The following is an 18,566-nucleotide window of genomic DNA, read 5'->3' on the forward strand; positions in this document are numbered from 1 at the left end:
AGTACCAACTTCGTACCGAAGTACCTGTGCGTTTTGACGTCACTAACCATAACAAAGATGCTTTTGTGCAATTGTTTATTTTTTTTATTGGGCGGGGGCTAAATGAGAGGCAGTACAATTGAATGGCCCTAGAATATTTTTTTCTATATGCAAAACATAATTTCATATTTGTTTCTTTTTATTTTGGAGTCAAATAGGACCAGGATATTATCTTCATAGGTTTCGTGAGAATCACCCGACTATCATTGAGATCAGTAACAACTCAGAACACCCTAGTAACCACTTTGCAACACACTTAAACCACTTGGAACACCTTAGCAACCACCTAGCATCTCCCAGGCAACAAACCACAACACACAACACTGAGGCAGTTTTGCATGAACAAGTGCCACTCACATCTTGTCTACTTTATGCAATAGTATTTTTTGTGATTTCATCAGATCTGTGACTGACAAGACAAACTGCCAATCATATATGAGTGTTGACAGTGATGTGCGCACTTAAATGGTCAGTTTGTGTGGGGTTTTTGTGCAGAGGAGCCATCGAAACTGCAGGAATAATGCGACGGCATTGTGTCAAAGTGATTCCATGAACTTCAATGGTCATGTGAAGAAATGTAGGTCAAACTCAACCGCAGCTAGGAGCAAAATGAGTAAACAGCCCAACAGATCTGCTCATCACCGAGGATGCTGGCAGAGACCCGTACATTTAACATTCCTTCATTATCATTTTCCATCTTTTCTATGAGAAGCAGATGAATCACTTTTTTTTTTCTTTTTTTTTTATCTCCATTTTTTATGTTTTTATCAATGATCACATTGATGGTCTGTTATTATAATAATCCATCATTGCAGTGATGAAAATTAGCTTGGAATCTTTGAACATGTGTTTCTAAAAATAACCACCACTAGAAAAGAGATAAAACAGATGTCATGATTCCAATGTTTCTGCAGTACCGTTAGAACCAACACGATTTGATACCTGCGCGCTGTCAGACTGACACATGACTGCTTTTAAATGCTCCCACACGATGCACAATTAATCGAATTAAAATCGTGATAGGTCCCACTGTGACTATTAAACCACAAAAGGATTCGATTTAATTTAATATTGTAAATATACAAAATAAATATACTATTTAAATCTATTATTACTCCACTGAAGAAAGAGAGTCATACAGGTTTGGAACAAAGTGTGGTTATTTTGGGGTGAACTATCCCTTTAAATGTAAAAATGAAAAGCCTGTCTCTTTCTATCAAGTCTCCCGTCCCTCTCAACAGCAGCTTAAAAACTGAGTTTGGGTAAAAACATGACAGATCTCAAGGATATGGTGACATTCAACCTGTCCTGGTCTAAAAATCAGACCATTAGTTAGGTACAGATGGGTTAAACCTTCTTAAAGGCTTAAACTTACCAAAGCAATAGAGACACACAGATGTCTGTGACCAGCTAATACCTACTGCCATGTTTGTGTTAATCTCTTTATTATTCAGTTTCACAGCAGAACTAAATAAGAACAACTGACGAACATTTTTAAAACATTCTAAATACAACTAAATCAAAATGCAAATTTGGCAAAATTACAGCTTGATTGATAAAATCGTCTGCTCACAAGTGATATTTCCCTTGATTTTTCTTTGATTTCTTCAAACATCACTTGTCTTGAAAGAAAGTAACTCTGTCGCCCTCTTGAGTACTGAGGTTTGTTACCGGCACAATAACGCAAGAATGCATGTTAACAGGACTGCGAAAATTCGTCAACTCTTTACTCTGATATTACATACAAAATTGAGCCATTGAAGTTTGGGAACTTTTGATCTAGATCCGTAAGCATCCTGTTTATGTCAGAATGGAGTTGAATCCTCTGCAAGACTTTTTCTATCCACATTCACACACACAGTCTAATAGAGGAGAGCCCTCTGTCTCTAGATCAATACAAAACATTGATTTGCAAAGCAGCTGCATTCTTAAAGAGATTCTTGGAATGCAAAAAAACACAGATTTATAAGATCAGACACGTCGTGAGATCTCAATAAATACCTAAATAACTCCCTGCCTACTCTGCAAGAGAGCGATGTGACATGACAAAACTAGAATACTCTAGTTCCTTCATAGTTGTTATGAAGGTGTCAACTCTGCAAGCGCAAATTCATATAAACTAATCGGTCTTAAAGTGAGCAGAAATCAAGTAAATGAAGCTGTCCACACTCTAAAATGTGCAACGTCGAATCAGCAAACTGCCTAAACTGCCAGTGCACTGTCGAATCTATGAAGCTGTTTAATTCCAGTATGCAACGTCAAAACAACGAAGCTACATACACTGCAAGCGAGCAAATTCGAATCAATGAAGCCGTCTAGACAACAAGTGCGTGATGTCGAATTAACTAATTGGTCTACACTAAAATGTGTGCGGAAATCGAATCAACGAAGCTGTCTAGACTATAAATGCGCAACGTTGAATCAACTAATCGGTCTACACTACAAAGTGTGCGGAAATCGAATCAACGAAGCTGTCTAGACAACAAGTGCGTGATGTCGAATTAACTAATTGGTCTATAAAAAAAGTTTTTGCAGAAACTGAATCAAAGAAACTGTCTAGACTACAAGTGCGTGACGTCGAATGAATTAATCGGTCTACACAAATACATTTGCGGAAATCGAATCAACTATGTTGAATCAGCAAACTGCCTATACTGCAAGCACGGTCGAATCTATGATGCTGTTTAATTCCAGTATGCAACGTCAAAACAACGAAGCTGCATACACTGCAAGCAAGCAAATTCAAATCAACGAAGCTGTCTAGACTATAAATGCGCAACGTCGATCAACTAAATCGGTCTACACTAAAAAGTGTGTGGAAATCGAATCAACGAAGCTGTCTAGACTACAAGTGCGCAACGTCGAATCAACTAATTGGTCTACACTAAAAAGTGTGTGGAAATCGAATCAACGAAGCTGTCTAGACTACAAGTGCGCAACGTCGAATCAACTAATTGGTCTACACTAAAAAGTGTGTGGAAATCGAATCAACGAAGCTGTCTAGACTATAAGTGCGCAACGTCGAATCAACTAATTGGTCTACACTAAAAAGTGTGTGGAAATCGAATCAACGAAGCTGTCTAGACTATAAGTGCACAACATCGAATCAACTAATCGGTCTACACTAAAAAGTGTGCAGAAATCGAATCAACGAAGCTGTCTAGACTACAAGTGCGTGATGTTGAATTAACGAATTGGTCTACACAAAATTTTTTGCAGAAATCGAATCAACTAAGTTGTCACACTAAAGTGTGCAGTGTTGAATCAGCAAACTGCCTATACTGCAAGCGCGCGCTTGAACATATGAAGCTGTTTAACTGAAGTATGCAACAATAAAAACAACGAAGCAACATACACTGCAAGTGTGCGACGTCGAATCAACTAATTGGTCTACACTAAAAAGTGTGCGGAAATCGAATCAACTATGTTGTCACTCTAAAGTGTGCAATGATGAATCAGCAAACTGCCTACACTGCAAGCGCGGTCGAATCTATGAAGCTGTTTAATTCCAGTATGCAACGTCAAAACAACGAAGTTGCATATAATGCAAGCAAGCAAATTCGAATCAACGAAGCCGTCTAGACTACAAGTGCGCAACGTTGAATCAACTAATCGGTCTACACTACAAAGTGTGCGGAAATCGAATCAACGAAGCCGTCTAGACTACAAGTGCACAACGTTGAATCAACTAATCGGTCTACACTACAAAGTGTGCGGAAATCGAATCAACGAAGCCGTCTAGACTACAAGTGCGCAACGTTGAATCAACTAATCGGTCTACACTGAAAGTGTGTGGAAATCGAATCAACGAAGCCGTCTAGACTACAAGTGCACAACGCTGAATCAACTTATTGGTCTACACTAAAAAGTGTGTGGAAATAGACACAGAGCTTGCAGTTTTGTTGATTACAACGAAAGCATTCTTAATTTTTTGCGAGTGGAATTAGCATATAAGAAAACCCCAAATTAATATTACTGGGTAGCACTTACAGACAGATGTGTTTATGCTCAATGGAAAACATGTCTCCAGGGTCAAATATGTTTGGACTGAAATGTAAAGCTTGAGCTTCAGTTTTGCATGCATGTCTTTAGATAACACACTTGGCTATTTTACGTTTTACAGTACAACCATCGCGCTAAATGATTGTCTGCCTAGAAAATAACTGTACAGAAAACAGTGGCTTCACTCTATTCATATTCTGAACTATTGTTGAACGCATTTGATGTTTTCTGCGCAGATATTTCTCCTTTATCCCAACGCGTCTTGATACGCGCTGATACACTGATACAAACAAACAGATTTATTTTGAAACGGAAATATCATCCAGGAGGATACAGAGATCTTAGTCAAGGATTTTAAGTAAAATAGCAGTATTTCTATTCGTAAATATGCGTTAATAAACCCTGTACACGATCAAACACTATAAACGCGTGGACAGTACCGGACATGCTGCGGCGGTAGGATATCTCTCCCCGGGCGCGGAGCAACTGACAGCGGGCACGGCACAGTGGAGCCTCCGCTCTCATCCAGCGAGATCACGGGATAGAGTGAAACACGCGTCATGAGGCGGAGGCTGAATGCCAGCCAACGCGCGCGCCGCGGAGGGAGAATTCAAACGCGCGTCACCTTACAAATGCACTGGACGCAACAGATGACATCACAAATCATTTCAAATAATCAGCTATGACGTATGAGGGAATGTAACATATTTACAAAGGTACGGTGGTATACATGCTGTAGATTACACTATACCTGTATATCTATCCGCTATACATCTACACTATACATAGCCTATGTTGAATGATGAATAAAAAAAAGTTTTGTATGTTTTACATGTTGTAATTACAAAAGCTTCATAATAACGGTTTACAGTTTTGCTGAGAAGCCTAAGGGATATGTCTTTATAATGGCAGGTTCCTATTGTGACAACATGCCCCGTTATAATGGTCAACATGTGTTCAGTGAAGTGTAGGCTCTCTCTTTTCCTGGGCAGTAAGGGTGAAATAGTTTGTGCAGAAATTGATGTCAATAATAAAGCCTGAAATATATTAATTGGAGTAAAAATGTGACAACCAGCCCTGCTCTCCCAAATAATGTATAGGGTGCAATGAGGCTAAAAGCACCCCTTAAGGAAATTTTGCTTTTATCTGGTCACAAAATGTATCAAGGTAAAAAAATATATATATATTATATAAAAAATATATTGTTCATGGTAAGTTCTTGATACCAAATGCATGTTTTAATGTTAGCAAATACAACCTTATTGTAAGTATTTGAGGAGTACCTTTTAAATGGACTGTTCACCCAAAATGAAAATGTTCTCATTATTTACTCACCCTCATGATATCCCAGGTATGCATGACTTTCTTTCTTCACAAGAACACATTTGAAGACAAATAGGAAAATATCTCAGCTCAGTAGGTCCTTAAAATGCAAGTGAATGGAAATTTCTCTTTTGAAGCTCCAAAAATCACAAACAGTCAGTAAAAGTAATTAAATTAATGTCTTCGGGGGCCTGGGTAGCTCAGCAAGTATTGACGCTGGCTATCACCCCTGGAGTCGCGAGTTCGAATCCAGGGCGTGCTGAGTGACTCCAGCCAGGTCTCCTAAGCAACCAAATTGGCCCGGTTGCTAGGGAGGGTAGAGTCACATGGGGTAACCTCCTTGTGGTCACTATAATGTGGTTCTCGCTCTCAGTGGGGCGTGTGGCGAGTTGTGCGTGGATGTCGCGGAGAATAGAGTGAAGCCTCCACACGCGCTACGTCTCCACGGTAACGCACTCAACAAGCCACGTGATAAGATGCATGGATTGACGGTCTCAGACGCGGAGGCAACTGAGATTCGTCCTCCACCACCCGGATTGAGGCGAGTCACTACGCCACCGCACTGGGAATTGGGCATTCCAAATTGGGAAGAAAAGGGGAGAAAATTATTTAGCTGCTTCTACAGCGACACGATCGCGTTTGGTGCAAAAAAGATCAATATTTAAGTACTTTTTAACTATAACAAATTGCTTCCGTTCTGCAGTAGTGTGTTCGTTTAACGTAATCGAGTTGGCACGTGAGAACTGACGCACGTGTGTCACAGCCGGAAGAGCAGCGCTGTTTACAAGTGAGGAGGAGGAACACTGAAACAGAAGCTTCATTGTTTTTGGTTTAGATCTGTTATTATCTGTTTCTTTACTCACAGTGGTGCGTTTGTGTGCTTATCCTGGATGTCTCGACCGAGAGGAGAATGTGAGATTATGTCTGTAACATGCCAATGTGAATACGTCACTCGAGAGACCGTGTGATCTCCACCCTCTTGTGAAGCTTACCGGTAGCATGATTTAGAGTTAAAAAGTGCATAATATTGATCTTTTTCGCACCAAAAGTGATCGTGTCGCTTTAGAAGACATTCATTTAACCACTGGAATCTTATGGATGACGTTTATACTGACTATCTGTGATTTTTGGAGCTTCTAAAGAGAAATCTCCATGCACTTGTATCTACAACTGAACTGAGATATTTTTCTATTTGTCCTCAAATGTGTTCTTGTGAAGATAGAAAGTCAAACACACCTGGGATATCATGAGGGTGAGTAAATAATGAGAGAATTTTCATTTTTTGGGTGAACTGTCCCTTTAAACAAATAAAATAGCTCAAGGTGCTTTCCAAACAGTCATAAAACAAAGTATTAGCTAGTTACTGTATATATAAAAATGAGTACTTAAAATTATTGATTTTGAAGGTCTCAAATAAATAAATTATATAAGATAAATCTTAAATTACATTTATCACACACACACACACACATAGTGGAAATCACATACATACATATACTGTATATATACACACATAAATAAATACACACACACATACACACAAAGTGACTGTTTTTAAGTCCTGATTTGAGGGTTTTTTTCACTATTGCTATTTTAAACGTTCTTTACGAAGTAACCACACAACCCTCAGCTCATATGGAGTAATGCTAGACGGTATGTATGTGCCTCTAATGACAGATCTCGTCTGCATTTGACCACTCCATAGAGCGCTTTCCTTTACGGCACACTCAAGCGTTCATCATGGTGTCTATACTTTGCCCGCATCAGATGGAGGCACCCTGGGTGGAGCTGTTTGAACAAGGCATTGAACTTAATCTGCTACAGATTTGGCCAAGTATTAAAATGCTAAACTTGAAGACACACACTTCTTTGCATTTCATAGTTTTCTTAAACAGACACCTTTGAGCAAACACACATGCAGGATCAGTTTGCTGCATGCCAAAATAAGAACAAACTAAACTCAACATGCAACTTGCATAAAATCGATACAATAGAAAACGTGAGTTGGTGCTTTTGCCCAAGTAAATCTCGATGAAGATACAGGGTTAAGTCTACTACTTAGGGTTAGTGGTTTGTTCAAATCACATCACTACTGTAACTAAATCAAATAAATAATCACAAAAACAGTTAAAGAGAAATGTCCTGAAGAAACGCTGTTAAATGGCTCTATATTTCTTAAATGTGACGAACAAAGTGACATCGTCATGTTTGTTTGACTGTAACCTTCACCTAGAGTGAGACATCAGTCACTGTCTGACTGAAGCAAACGTCACTTGTGAGCGGAGAGTTTAATTGTTGATTCCTGCTGGTTGCATGAGTGACTGCATGTTAATGAGGTTTTTAGACACTGGTCTGGACATGCTGGTAAATGTCCTTAATACATGGGGTGTCAGGGTTTGGCTGGTTAACATGCAGTTAGCCCTTGCTGGTATATGTTTTAACTATATCATTGTGAAGAGGAAAAATGCAAACAAAGCAAACTTTTAAGTGTCTTCCAGTGGCAGAAAATCTGCTAGCACTGAAAAAGTGCTCACTGCCCCAGCAAACTGCTGAATTGCCGTATCTAAAAGAGAAACGTCGACAAAAGGTGTCACTAGTCAGAATTGGACATCAGCTGATCTGACAATTCCACACGTTTAATGTTTAAAAGTAGTTTTTTAGTGGGGCCTGTGTAGCTCAGCGAGTACTGACGCTGACTATCACCCCTGGAGTCGCGAGTTCAAATCCAGGGCATGTTGAGTGACTCCAGTCAGGTCTCCTAAGCAACCAAATTGGCCCGGTTGCTAGGGAGGGTAGAGTCACATGGGGTACCCTCATGCCATCCCGGATGTGTATGACTTTCTTTCTTGTGCTGAACACAAATGAAGATTTTTAGAAGAATATTTCAGCTCTGTAGGTCCATACAATGCAAGTGAATGGTGACCAGAGCTTTGAAGCTCCATAAAGCACATAAAGGTAGCATAAAAGTAATCCATACGACTCCAGTGGTCTAATGAATGTCTTCTGAAGCGAAACGCAAGGGGTGTGTAAGAAATAGATTGATATTTAAAACTTTTTTTTTTACTAAAAATGTTAGCTTCCGGCCAGCTTGAGGTTTGTACGTCGACGAGGGTGGAGTTCAAACTGCCTATCATGTGACATAAGCATGTAAGCCTCCTCTGCAGAGATATTCATACATAGATCCCTTATTAGCAGCTGTTTCTATGGACCACAATACTGTTTCCATACAAAAGCAGTTTATGCAGGGGTCTGAGCAAGGAGCTCGGTCTGAGACATCTCCTCCATTCAAACCGATTCAAACAGCACTCCTTGTTTACCGTTGACATATTCTAACCAGCCGAATGAGGCATCTATGTATGATTCTCTATGCTCCTCTTTTGTAAACAGGTTTTAAATATTGATCTATTTCTTACACATACCTAGTGCTTTACTTCTGAAGACATGGATTAATCCACTGGAGTCAAATTGATTACTTTTATGCTGCCTTTGTGTGCTTTTTGGAGCTTCAAAGTTCTGGTCACTATTCACTTGCATTGTATGGACCTACAGAGCTGAAATATTCTTCTAAACATCTTCATTTGTGTTCAGCAGAAGAAAGAAAGTCATACACATCTGGGATGGCATGAGGGTGAGTAAATGATGAGAGAATTTTCATTTTTGGGTGAACTGTCCCTTTAAAGCACTTATTTACAGTAAACAAACTATAGCTTAGACTAATGGAACAAGGCATCTGACACGGCTTTTGTCTCGATTTTATTGGGACATTGGGTCACCCTGGATGAGACTGAACTGTTTTTGCCCACCAGACACAGTGGCTAGCCCAATGATATATATATATATATATATATACACTGTGATTTTGCATTCTGATCTTGTCAGTGTACAAGATGTGCAACAATCACAATGGCGAATTAAGCATCAGTTGCTGTGGTTCAGAAATTGCACATGCTCATTTCACGATTTCATTGCGATTAATTGTGCAGACTTCCTAGCAACAGGCAGAATGACGACTTGCCAATCTCGAGCGATTAAATCACTGTCAGTGTGAACGCAACTTAAAAGGCCATGTTTGATTTGTAACTTTATTTGACAAACTTCTGGATTTCAACATACTTTTTCCTATTCTAGCTTAATATATACAGGGTTAAATATACAGTAACACATCTGTAGTTTGACTTCCTTAAGAGTGTAAACACTGTGACTCTGTGGTGCTGTAAAAACATTGCTGTGTTTGTTTGAGCATCACGACCGCCCAACAAAGCAACATCGGCTTAACCTTGAATTTGGGGTGGGACTGTAAATGTCTGAGAGGTTGTAGAAGGTCACGTTCTTGTAAAACGACATTCGCTCGCATACAAAGACTGTGAAACGGTGACAGTAGAGCAATCTGTCCCGACTTTACACTGTAACTCAAGCCAACGGATGGCAATGCGCCACTATTAGAGAGAAAAGACAAGCTGTTCACTCCTTCCACCAGAGCCAAAAGACCTTTTATTGGCCAGATATTTACACATAGACGATTCCTCACATTCTGTGTTCTTACTGCAGCTCTTGGGAAATAATCACGGTTATTTCTTTAGAAAATATTGGACTCCATGAGTCTAAGAAGTTCATTCAAAACCACTGTTTACTTCTAATGCATTTATCAAAAATAGATCACAGAACAATGTCAAAAATGACTGCTATTATTCACTCACCCAGAATTGTCTTTTTTGGGTGAACTATCAATATAAACTAGATGACATCAGCTTCAGTACACATCATATGACACGGCGTATCTGTGATGCTGGAATACGCTGCAGCATTTATTCGTCACACGTTTGAGTTCTGGTTTTCAGCACTCTCACTATTTAAGCATTACAGCTGCATTTGATCTTTGGATTGGGGCGATGTCTATTGCATGACAGACAATTTCAGAAGTTGTAAAAGCACAAAAGTATTCCAGCCACTTACATCAATGTCCGATTATTAAAGCGAACCTCCAAGATATCCAAATATAGTGCGTTATAGTAACAATTCATAAATAACAACCCTGTTTTACATCCAATTCTGCAAATCAAGGTTACACAGGAATGAAATATTAAGCTCAATATCTGAACAGAACTGTTTATGACAGCATATAATATTGTGTGATCTAAAACATGATTGGCACCAGCTCAAATGCTCAACGTGAAACATCCAGACACTCTAAAAGGGTTTTTTGAAGATGATGTTTGTCGGCCGTACCACACCCACTATAAATACCCTCTGATAACTGCTCGGCCACTATAACGGCATGTCTTTATATGGGCAATAGAAGTGTGGAGCTCATTCACACGGGTGATACGGGACAATCTGAGTCGTCTTATCAGACCTTTGGCAGCAGACTTCTGCTGAGCTTCACATAATGCTCACGTGGAGCAGCACTCAGGAAGTTGGACACAAAAAAGTGCAAAATGAGCATGAATATGTGTGAGCAAAGTCTACCAGTGCAAACTCAGCTGAACGGAGTGGAAAAACAGCAACGTTCTGTCTGAACTGCAGGAAAGTGTGTACTATGGACGACTTGGACTTTTGAGCAGCTTCTTATCATCCACCCCTTGATAAATGTGCCAATGCCACACCCACGCGACCTCTGACCCTTAAGAACTCAAGAGTCAGCAGCAACCCGGCAGGAATTCAGCGTCTTGCAATGACAGCATTTCTTACATAAATTTGATATCTGTTTTAAATGGTTGAAGGACATAACCAAATATTCAAGAATAGGGTGAACAAAGGGGGCAGTTTAAAGGGATAGTTTTCTCAAAATGCAAATGTACAGTAGATATACATAACTCACTCAGACTTTCAAGAAACAGGAAAAATTCCCGACTTTAAATAAATAAATAACTGGGGGCCTGGGTAGCTCAGCGAGTAAAGACGCTGGCTACCCGTGGCTGGAGTCACGAGTTCGAATCCAGGGCATGCTGAGTGACTCCAGCCAGGTCTCCTAAGCAACCAAATTGGCCCGGTTGCTAGGGAAGGTAGAGTCACATGGGGTAACCTCCTTGTGGTCGCTATAATGTGGTTCTCGCTCTCGGTGGGGCGCGTGGTGAGTTATGCGTGGATGCAGCGGAGAATAGCGTGAAGCCTCCACAAGCGCTATATCTCCGCGGTAATGCGCTCAACAAGCCACGTGATAAGATGCACGGATTGACGGTCTCAGACGCGGAGGCAACTGAGATTCCTCCACCACCACCCGGATTGAGGCGAGTCACTACACCACCACGAGGACTTAGAGCGCACTGGGAATTGGGCATTCCAAATTGGGGAGAAAAATATTTTTAAAAAAATGATTTGGCTTTAAAAAACCCATATAGATCGAGCCTAATCAGAATAAGTCTGTGGTGTTACGGTGCTTTTCAAAGCATTAATGTTATTAATGCAACAAGGAACTCCTGCTAACGAACGATTCGACAACTGCCAGCAAAGTTCCTCTGTCACTGCCCACCAGATACTTGAGACACTTGCTGACAAAACCTCCGTCCAGACAAACTGATACCATCAACCGACAGGAAATCAATATCCTCTTTCACAGGTCAAGACAACAAACAGGAAAACAAACACTAGTGTCAGAGGCAGACAGTCACTAACACACACAAAACAGGATGAGGATACAGTCCATTCATCAGCTGTGGAGCAACACTACAGTATTTGAGCAAAGCAAACTCATATCTGGAATGATTTCGGAAAGTCAAATTGCACTGAATCTACTGTGTAGAAAGCAACAGAAGTCAATTCCACAACCAGCATAAAGAAATGAAAACAAGCGAGGAAGCATTTCCTCTTTTCATTGAACTGTGTGAATATATTTATCTTGAAGTGAAACAGAGAAATCACGCACAAATGACTCAAACACACGTGACGCCTCGACTTTAAAAAGACACACAGTCTGAAAAGTCGAGGAGGAGGTGTTGCTACACTTTACAGTGACATTTTTGGTGTTACTCAGAGGACAGGATATAAATTTAAGTCTTTTGAACTAATAATGCTTAATGTGACACCGTCAGATATAGATATAAATTTAAAAAACTCTGTCGTCTTTTACCCTTGCTACAGTATACTGATAACCTGAGCCTTATTCTGATTTCCTTGGTGAATTTGCAAATTTGTTTTATCAGATCTTGTAGTTACTGTAGATAGAGCTTTAATTGTTGGTGACTTCAATAATTCACATAGATAATGAAAATGACACATTGGGATTAGCATTTATCAATATTCTCAACTTTCTTGGAGTCAGACAAAATGTGACAGGACCAGCTCATCGCCATAATCATACACTAGATTTAATTCTGTCATATGGAGTTGATGTTGATACTACAGAAATTCTACCACAGAGCGATGACATCTCCGATCATTACCTCGTCTCTTGTAAGCTGCGATCAGCTAATGTTACTCAATCTACACCACACTATCGTTCAGGAAGAACTATTCTTTCAACCACTAAAGATAGCTTCACTAATAATCTTCCAGATCTATCTCATACATTTAATAAGCACCAAAGTCTAGAAGAACTTGATGAAATAACAGAAAATATAAATACAGTCATCTCTAGCACTCTTGATAGTGTCGCCCCCCTTCGATTAAAGAAAATTAAAGACAAAAGCCCTGCACCATGGTACAATGATCACACTCATGCTCTCAAGAGAGCAGCTCGGAAAATGGAGTGCAAATGGAAGAATACAAAATTAAAGGTATTTCGCGGTGCATGGAAGGATAGTGTATGTAGCTACAGACAGGCACTAAAAGCTGCCAGGTCAGCATATTTTAGCAAACTCATAGAAAATAACCACAACAATCCTAGGTGTTTATTCACTACTGTGGCTAAATTGGTTAGGAATAAAGCATCGACTGAACTAGATATTCCGTCACAGCACAATAGTAATGACTTCATGAATTTCTTTACTGATAAAACTAAAATAATCAGAAATGGAATTATACAATCATCTGTCACAGCACCTGTCAGAGCAACTTTAATCCTTCACTGTCAAAGATCATGAAGAGCTAACAAAACATATAAAAACATCAAAAGCCACAACATGTATGTTAGATCTAATACCAACTAAGCTCTTAAAAGAGGTATTCCCTGTAATCTCAGAACCTCTTCTTAATATTATTAACTCCTCGCTATCCTTAGGACATGTCCCAAGAAACTTTAAAATAGCAGTTATCAAACCGAAAAAGCTTGTTCCAAGAGAACTGGCTGATTACAGACCGATTTCAAATCTCCCATTTATGTCAAAAATACTAGAAAAGATTGTGTCCTCCCAACTATGTTCATTTCTACAGAGAAATAGTACATATGAACAATTTCAGTCAGGATTTAGGCCCCATCACAGTACAGAGACTGCACTTATCAGAGTTACTAATGACTTGCTCTTATCATCTGATCGCGGCTGCATTTCTCTTCTAGTGCTTTTAGATCTTAGTGCTGCCTTCAACACGATAGATCATGAAATTCTCCTGAATAGGCTGGAGAATTATATTGGCATTAGTGGACTTGCATTAGAATGGTTTAGGTCCTATTCAGACCACTACCACTTTATGTGTGTAAACGAGGAATTGTCAAATCAAACAAAAGTTAAGTATGGAGTGCCACAGGGATCAGTTTTAGGGCCTCTGCTTTTCTCCTTATATATGCTTCCCCTGGGAGATATTATCAGGAATCGTGGAATAAGTTTCCACTGTTATGCTGATGATACCCAACTTTATATTTCTTCAAAACCTGATGATATTTCACAATTCTCCAAATTAGCAGAGTGTATCAATGAAATCAAAGATTGGATGGCCAGAAATGTCCTTCTACTCAATTCCGACAAAACAGAGGTACTAATTATTGGACCAAAAACCTCTAAAAAATAAACCGCTAAAATATAATTTGACTCTCGATGGATGTACTGTTACATCATCTTCTACAGCGAAGAACTTTGGTGTTATATTTGATACCAATCTGTCCTTTGAAAATCAAATTACCAATGTTTGTAGAACAGCATTCTTCCACCTCAGAAATACTGATAAATTACGACACATGCTCTCTGTTGTTGATGCCGAAAAACTAATTAATGTGTTCATGACCTCAAGATTAGATTATTGTAATGCATTACTGGGAGGATGTCCAGCAAGTTCAATAAATAAACTTCAACTGGTTCAAAACGCAGCAGCCAGAGTGTTGACGAGAACCAAGAAATATAATCACATCAGCCCCATTTCGTCATTACATTGGCTACCTGTTAAATTTTGTATTAATTTTAAAATTCTGTTAATTACGTACAAAGCTTTGAATGGTCTAGCTCCACAGTACTTAAGTGACCTTCTACCACACTATATTCCATCACGTTCATTACGATCACAAAATTATGGCCTGTTAATAGTTCCTAAAATATCAAAATCCACAAAAGGAGGTAGATCCTTTTCCTATTTGGCTCCTAAACTATGGAATAGTCTCCCTAACACTGTTCGAGATACAGACACACTCAATGAGTTTAAGTCTAGACTAAAGACTCATCTATTTAGCCAGACATACACCTAATTTATCCATCATCTCACAATTAGGCTGCTTTAGTTAGGTCTGCCAGAACCAGAAACAGTGTTCATGATCTATAACTCTGCAATAAATTGAATGGCATCTACGCTAATATTATTCTATTTGTTTCCCTGTCTCAACCTCGGGACTCCTATCCCGAGGTCACCAGAACCGGCCGGATCCAGCACCATTCCTGCTTGGTGTCGGACTCCACTGCTACGTGTCTCTGAGTGATGATGACTAAATGCAGCCGGTGCCAACCAAACCTCACTTCAGTCTATTACGATGGACCTCAGAGGATGAACTGATGCCAACTCCAACCATAAGACATGGGATACTTTATATGCCACTGCCTGAACCTTGTATTTAGGATAGACCCCACCGAAATGACCTGCGATGCACGTCACTGATCTCTGCCAGCATCACCTTGGTCTAATGATGGACTACACTCTTATAATGGAATACATAGACTATCAATTAATTACCAACAAAACCCTTCATCAGCCAACTAACAATGTATCAATGTGAACTTCTGCAGATAATCCAGGTTGAACTTCAAAGACATTAGTCATTAATCTTACAGTTCATACAAAATATTTGTTTATACACTGACCCTTAACACTTACTTAGTTTACTAATTTTAAACCATGACTTGCACTGCACATAAATAACTAATATTGTCATTATATTCATGTTGTTTAGTCAGAGGGGAACTGGCCCACACAGTGAGTCTGGTTTCTCTCAAGGTTATTTTTCTCCATTAATCAACATCTTATGGAGTTTTGTGTTCTTGCCACAGTCGCCTTCAGCTTGCTCACTGGGGGTCTAAATCCAATTATTATTTAATTACTTATTTTAAACAATTCACAATCGTATTTTATCAAACTACACAATGATGACTATAAGACATTATAGATATTATAGTTTCATTTTCTGTTAATGCATGATCTTCTGTAAAGCTGCTTTGAAACAATGTGTGTTGTGAAAAGCGCTATACAAATAAAAATGACTTGACAGTCAACACTTTAAAGAGCGTTGAGAACATGATCAGTGTGGGTATTCCAAGCCAAAATTATCCTCCATGATGGCAAATGTTACTTCACAGTCTTACATGATTAAAGAAGTATATATTATAATCAATTCACTACAGACTGATGTATCAGCCAAGCCGATAAACTGGCCGATATTTGGTCATTTTTAGATGTTGACCAATGTTGCAATCAATGGATAAAACTATTTCTGTTTGCAGACATTTTAGAGACGCACCGATGCCACTTTTTCTGTGCCAATCCGATTCTGATACCTGAAGTCGGCTGATACCGATCCGATACCAGTGCTGTTTATTTCTTAATAAGTTTATTAAGTGTGGAACTGATTGGGGGTATTCTTTTATATGTAAAGAAACTTCTAACTACACATTATTTCAATATAAATGTGTAACCTATTAAGGAAAACTTTATTGATAACTAGCCTACTTTACTGTATAATGCACCAGCAAAATAAACACTAATCCCAGTTAAGTCTTCAGTAACTATTATTATTTATTTACTTTTAGAATTTAATTATACAATAGTAATATATATTCCATCGTGCCCTCTTAACTTTAAAACCATCGGGCTTTTATTTTGGCGGAACACTCCAGGAAGTCCTTTGAATGTGTTTGTGTAGCCTAGTTCACAGTAGTTTAATACGCTTTTTATTCTAAATCTGGTGAAATGTTCCTCCGGTGCCGCTCTCATTGCATGTTATAAGCGATCCGATTTATTGAAGATCTAAATCAGGGATGTAGTCCGTATGTAGTGCTCACACAATGCGTGCCGATTTGAGAGCTCAAAACAGAAGCTTATCATGATAGCCTCGTGCATGCTGTGTGTGTGTGTGTGTGTGTCTGTGTGTGGCGTGTGTGTGTGTGTGTGTAGTGTGTGTGTGTGTGTAGCGTGTGTGTGTGTGTAGCGTGTGTATGTGTGTGTGTGTGTGTGTGTAGCGTGTGTGTGTGTGTGTGTGTAGCGTGTGTATGTGTGTGTGTGTGTGTGTAGTGTGGGTCTGTGTGTCTGTAGTGTGTGTGTGTGTGACAACAGAGCAGTGTGCATTAACTGAAACCCGCTCTGCATGCATACTATATATTTAATTTTAAACACAGCCTTTTGCGATCCACAAAGCTATTGTTTATCTTCAAGAGACTTTGAATAAAATGCACGAGTCATATGGACTACTTAAATGGTGCTTTCATGGATCTTTTGTAATTTTTGGAGCTTGACAGTAACAACCATGACTAAAACACAGTATCGGATTTGGATGGTTCTCATCGGACCGATACCCGATCTGTATAAAAATGATACCGATCCAGGTATCAGATCAGTGCATCCCTATTTAATTTCAGTATATTTCTCATTTGGTTTAATATATTCACATATACAGTAGGGATGGGCGGACTCGATCCTAAAGTATAAAAAGGTTTAAGCTATTTTAGCAAATACTTGTGCAGGATGGGAACTATTTCTTCTTCCGCTCATCTTAACATGCATGCTGAAAGAAACAAGCAGACATGCACTTGCACCGTCACAAGACTCAAGAGGCCTTGTAGAGGAGAAACAGCTTCTGCAGTAAATTCACACTAAAATAACAACATATCTAAAGGTGACATTTCTTATAATGAGTTTGTGGGTAACTGCTGTTATTACGTAATTAAGATAAATAGTTAACCATGGTTTTACTACAGTAATATTGTAGAAGTAACCATGGTTAATTGTGTGGTAACTATGGTTTAAATAAATACCATGGTGAAACTATAGTTACTGTAGTGAAACCATGGTTAATTTTTGTAAGGGTAAACAAAACAGAAATCTAATAATTTTCTGTTTAGGCTCACAAAAAAAATAAAAAAATAAAGGGGCCTGGGTAGCTCAGTAAGTAAAGATGCTGACTATCACACCTGGAGTCGTGAGTTTGAATCCAGGGCGTGCTGAGTGACTCCAGCCAGGACTCCTAAGCAACCAAATTGGCCCGGTTGCTAGGGAGGGTAGAGTCACATGAGGTAACCTCCTCGTGGTCATGATTAGTGGTTCTCGCTCTCAATGGGGCGCGTGGTAAGTTGTGCGTGGATCGCGGAAAGTAGCATGAGCCTCCACATGCTGTGAGTCTCCGTGGTGTCATGCACAACGAGTCACGTGATAAGATGCGCGGATTGACGGTCTCAGAAGTGGAGGCAACTGAGACTTGAGGTGAGTAACCGCACCACCACGAGGACCTAAGTAGTGGGAATTGGGCATTCCAAATTGGGAGAAAAAAGAAAATGACTTGAATTTTGACTAAAAATTATTTTAAATTATCAAATTTATCCCAAGAAATCACAAAAAAAATCTATTTAATAGAAGTATTGGTATCGGTATCGACGATATTGGACTTGAAATTATAGGTAACGGATCGAAAAGAAGTGGTCTCACCCATCCCTAATATACAGAATGTCAGCATTATATCTGCTTTCAGCTAAAATGATATATATATATATATATATATATACACACACACACACACACACATACACACTGGCAGCCAAAAGTTTGGAATAATGTACAGATTTAGCTGTTTTGGAAGGAAATTGGTACTTTAATTCACCAAAGTGGCATTCAACTGATCACAAAGTATAGTCAGGACATTACTG

General features: G+C 39.2%; 1 protein-coding gene across 6 annotated transcripts in view; it reads right to left on the reverse strand.

Moving 5' to 3' along the window:
• The window catches only part of LOC127441323 (band 4.1-like protein 3), a 73,622-nt gene that overhangs the window by 53,210 nt on the left and 1,846 nt on the right, over positions 1-18,566 (reverse strand). Inside the window, exon 1 of one of the 6 annotated variants that reach the window (XM_051698600.1) lies at positions 4,482-4,599. The exons of the other annotated variants lie outside the window; for them this stretch is intronic. The gene's annotated coding sequence lies outside the window, so the exon portion shown is untranslated. Of the gene's footprint in view, positions 1-4,481; positions 4,600-18,566 lie in introns of those variants that run through there. 6 annotated transcript variants of the gene reach the window in all.

The sequence above is a fragment of the Myxocyprinus asiaticus genome, chromosome 5 (assembly GCF_019703515.2).
Source record: "Myxocyprinus asiaticus isolate MX2 ecotype Aquarium Trade chromosome 5, UBuf_Myxa_2, whole genome shotgun sequence".
Lineage (NCBI taxonomy): Eukaryota > Metazoa > Chordata > Actinopteri > Cypriniformes > Catostomidae > Myxocyprinus > Myxocyprinus asiaticus.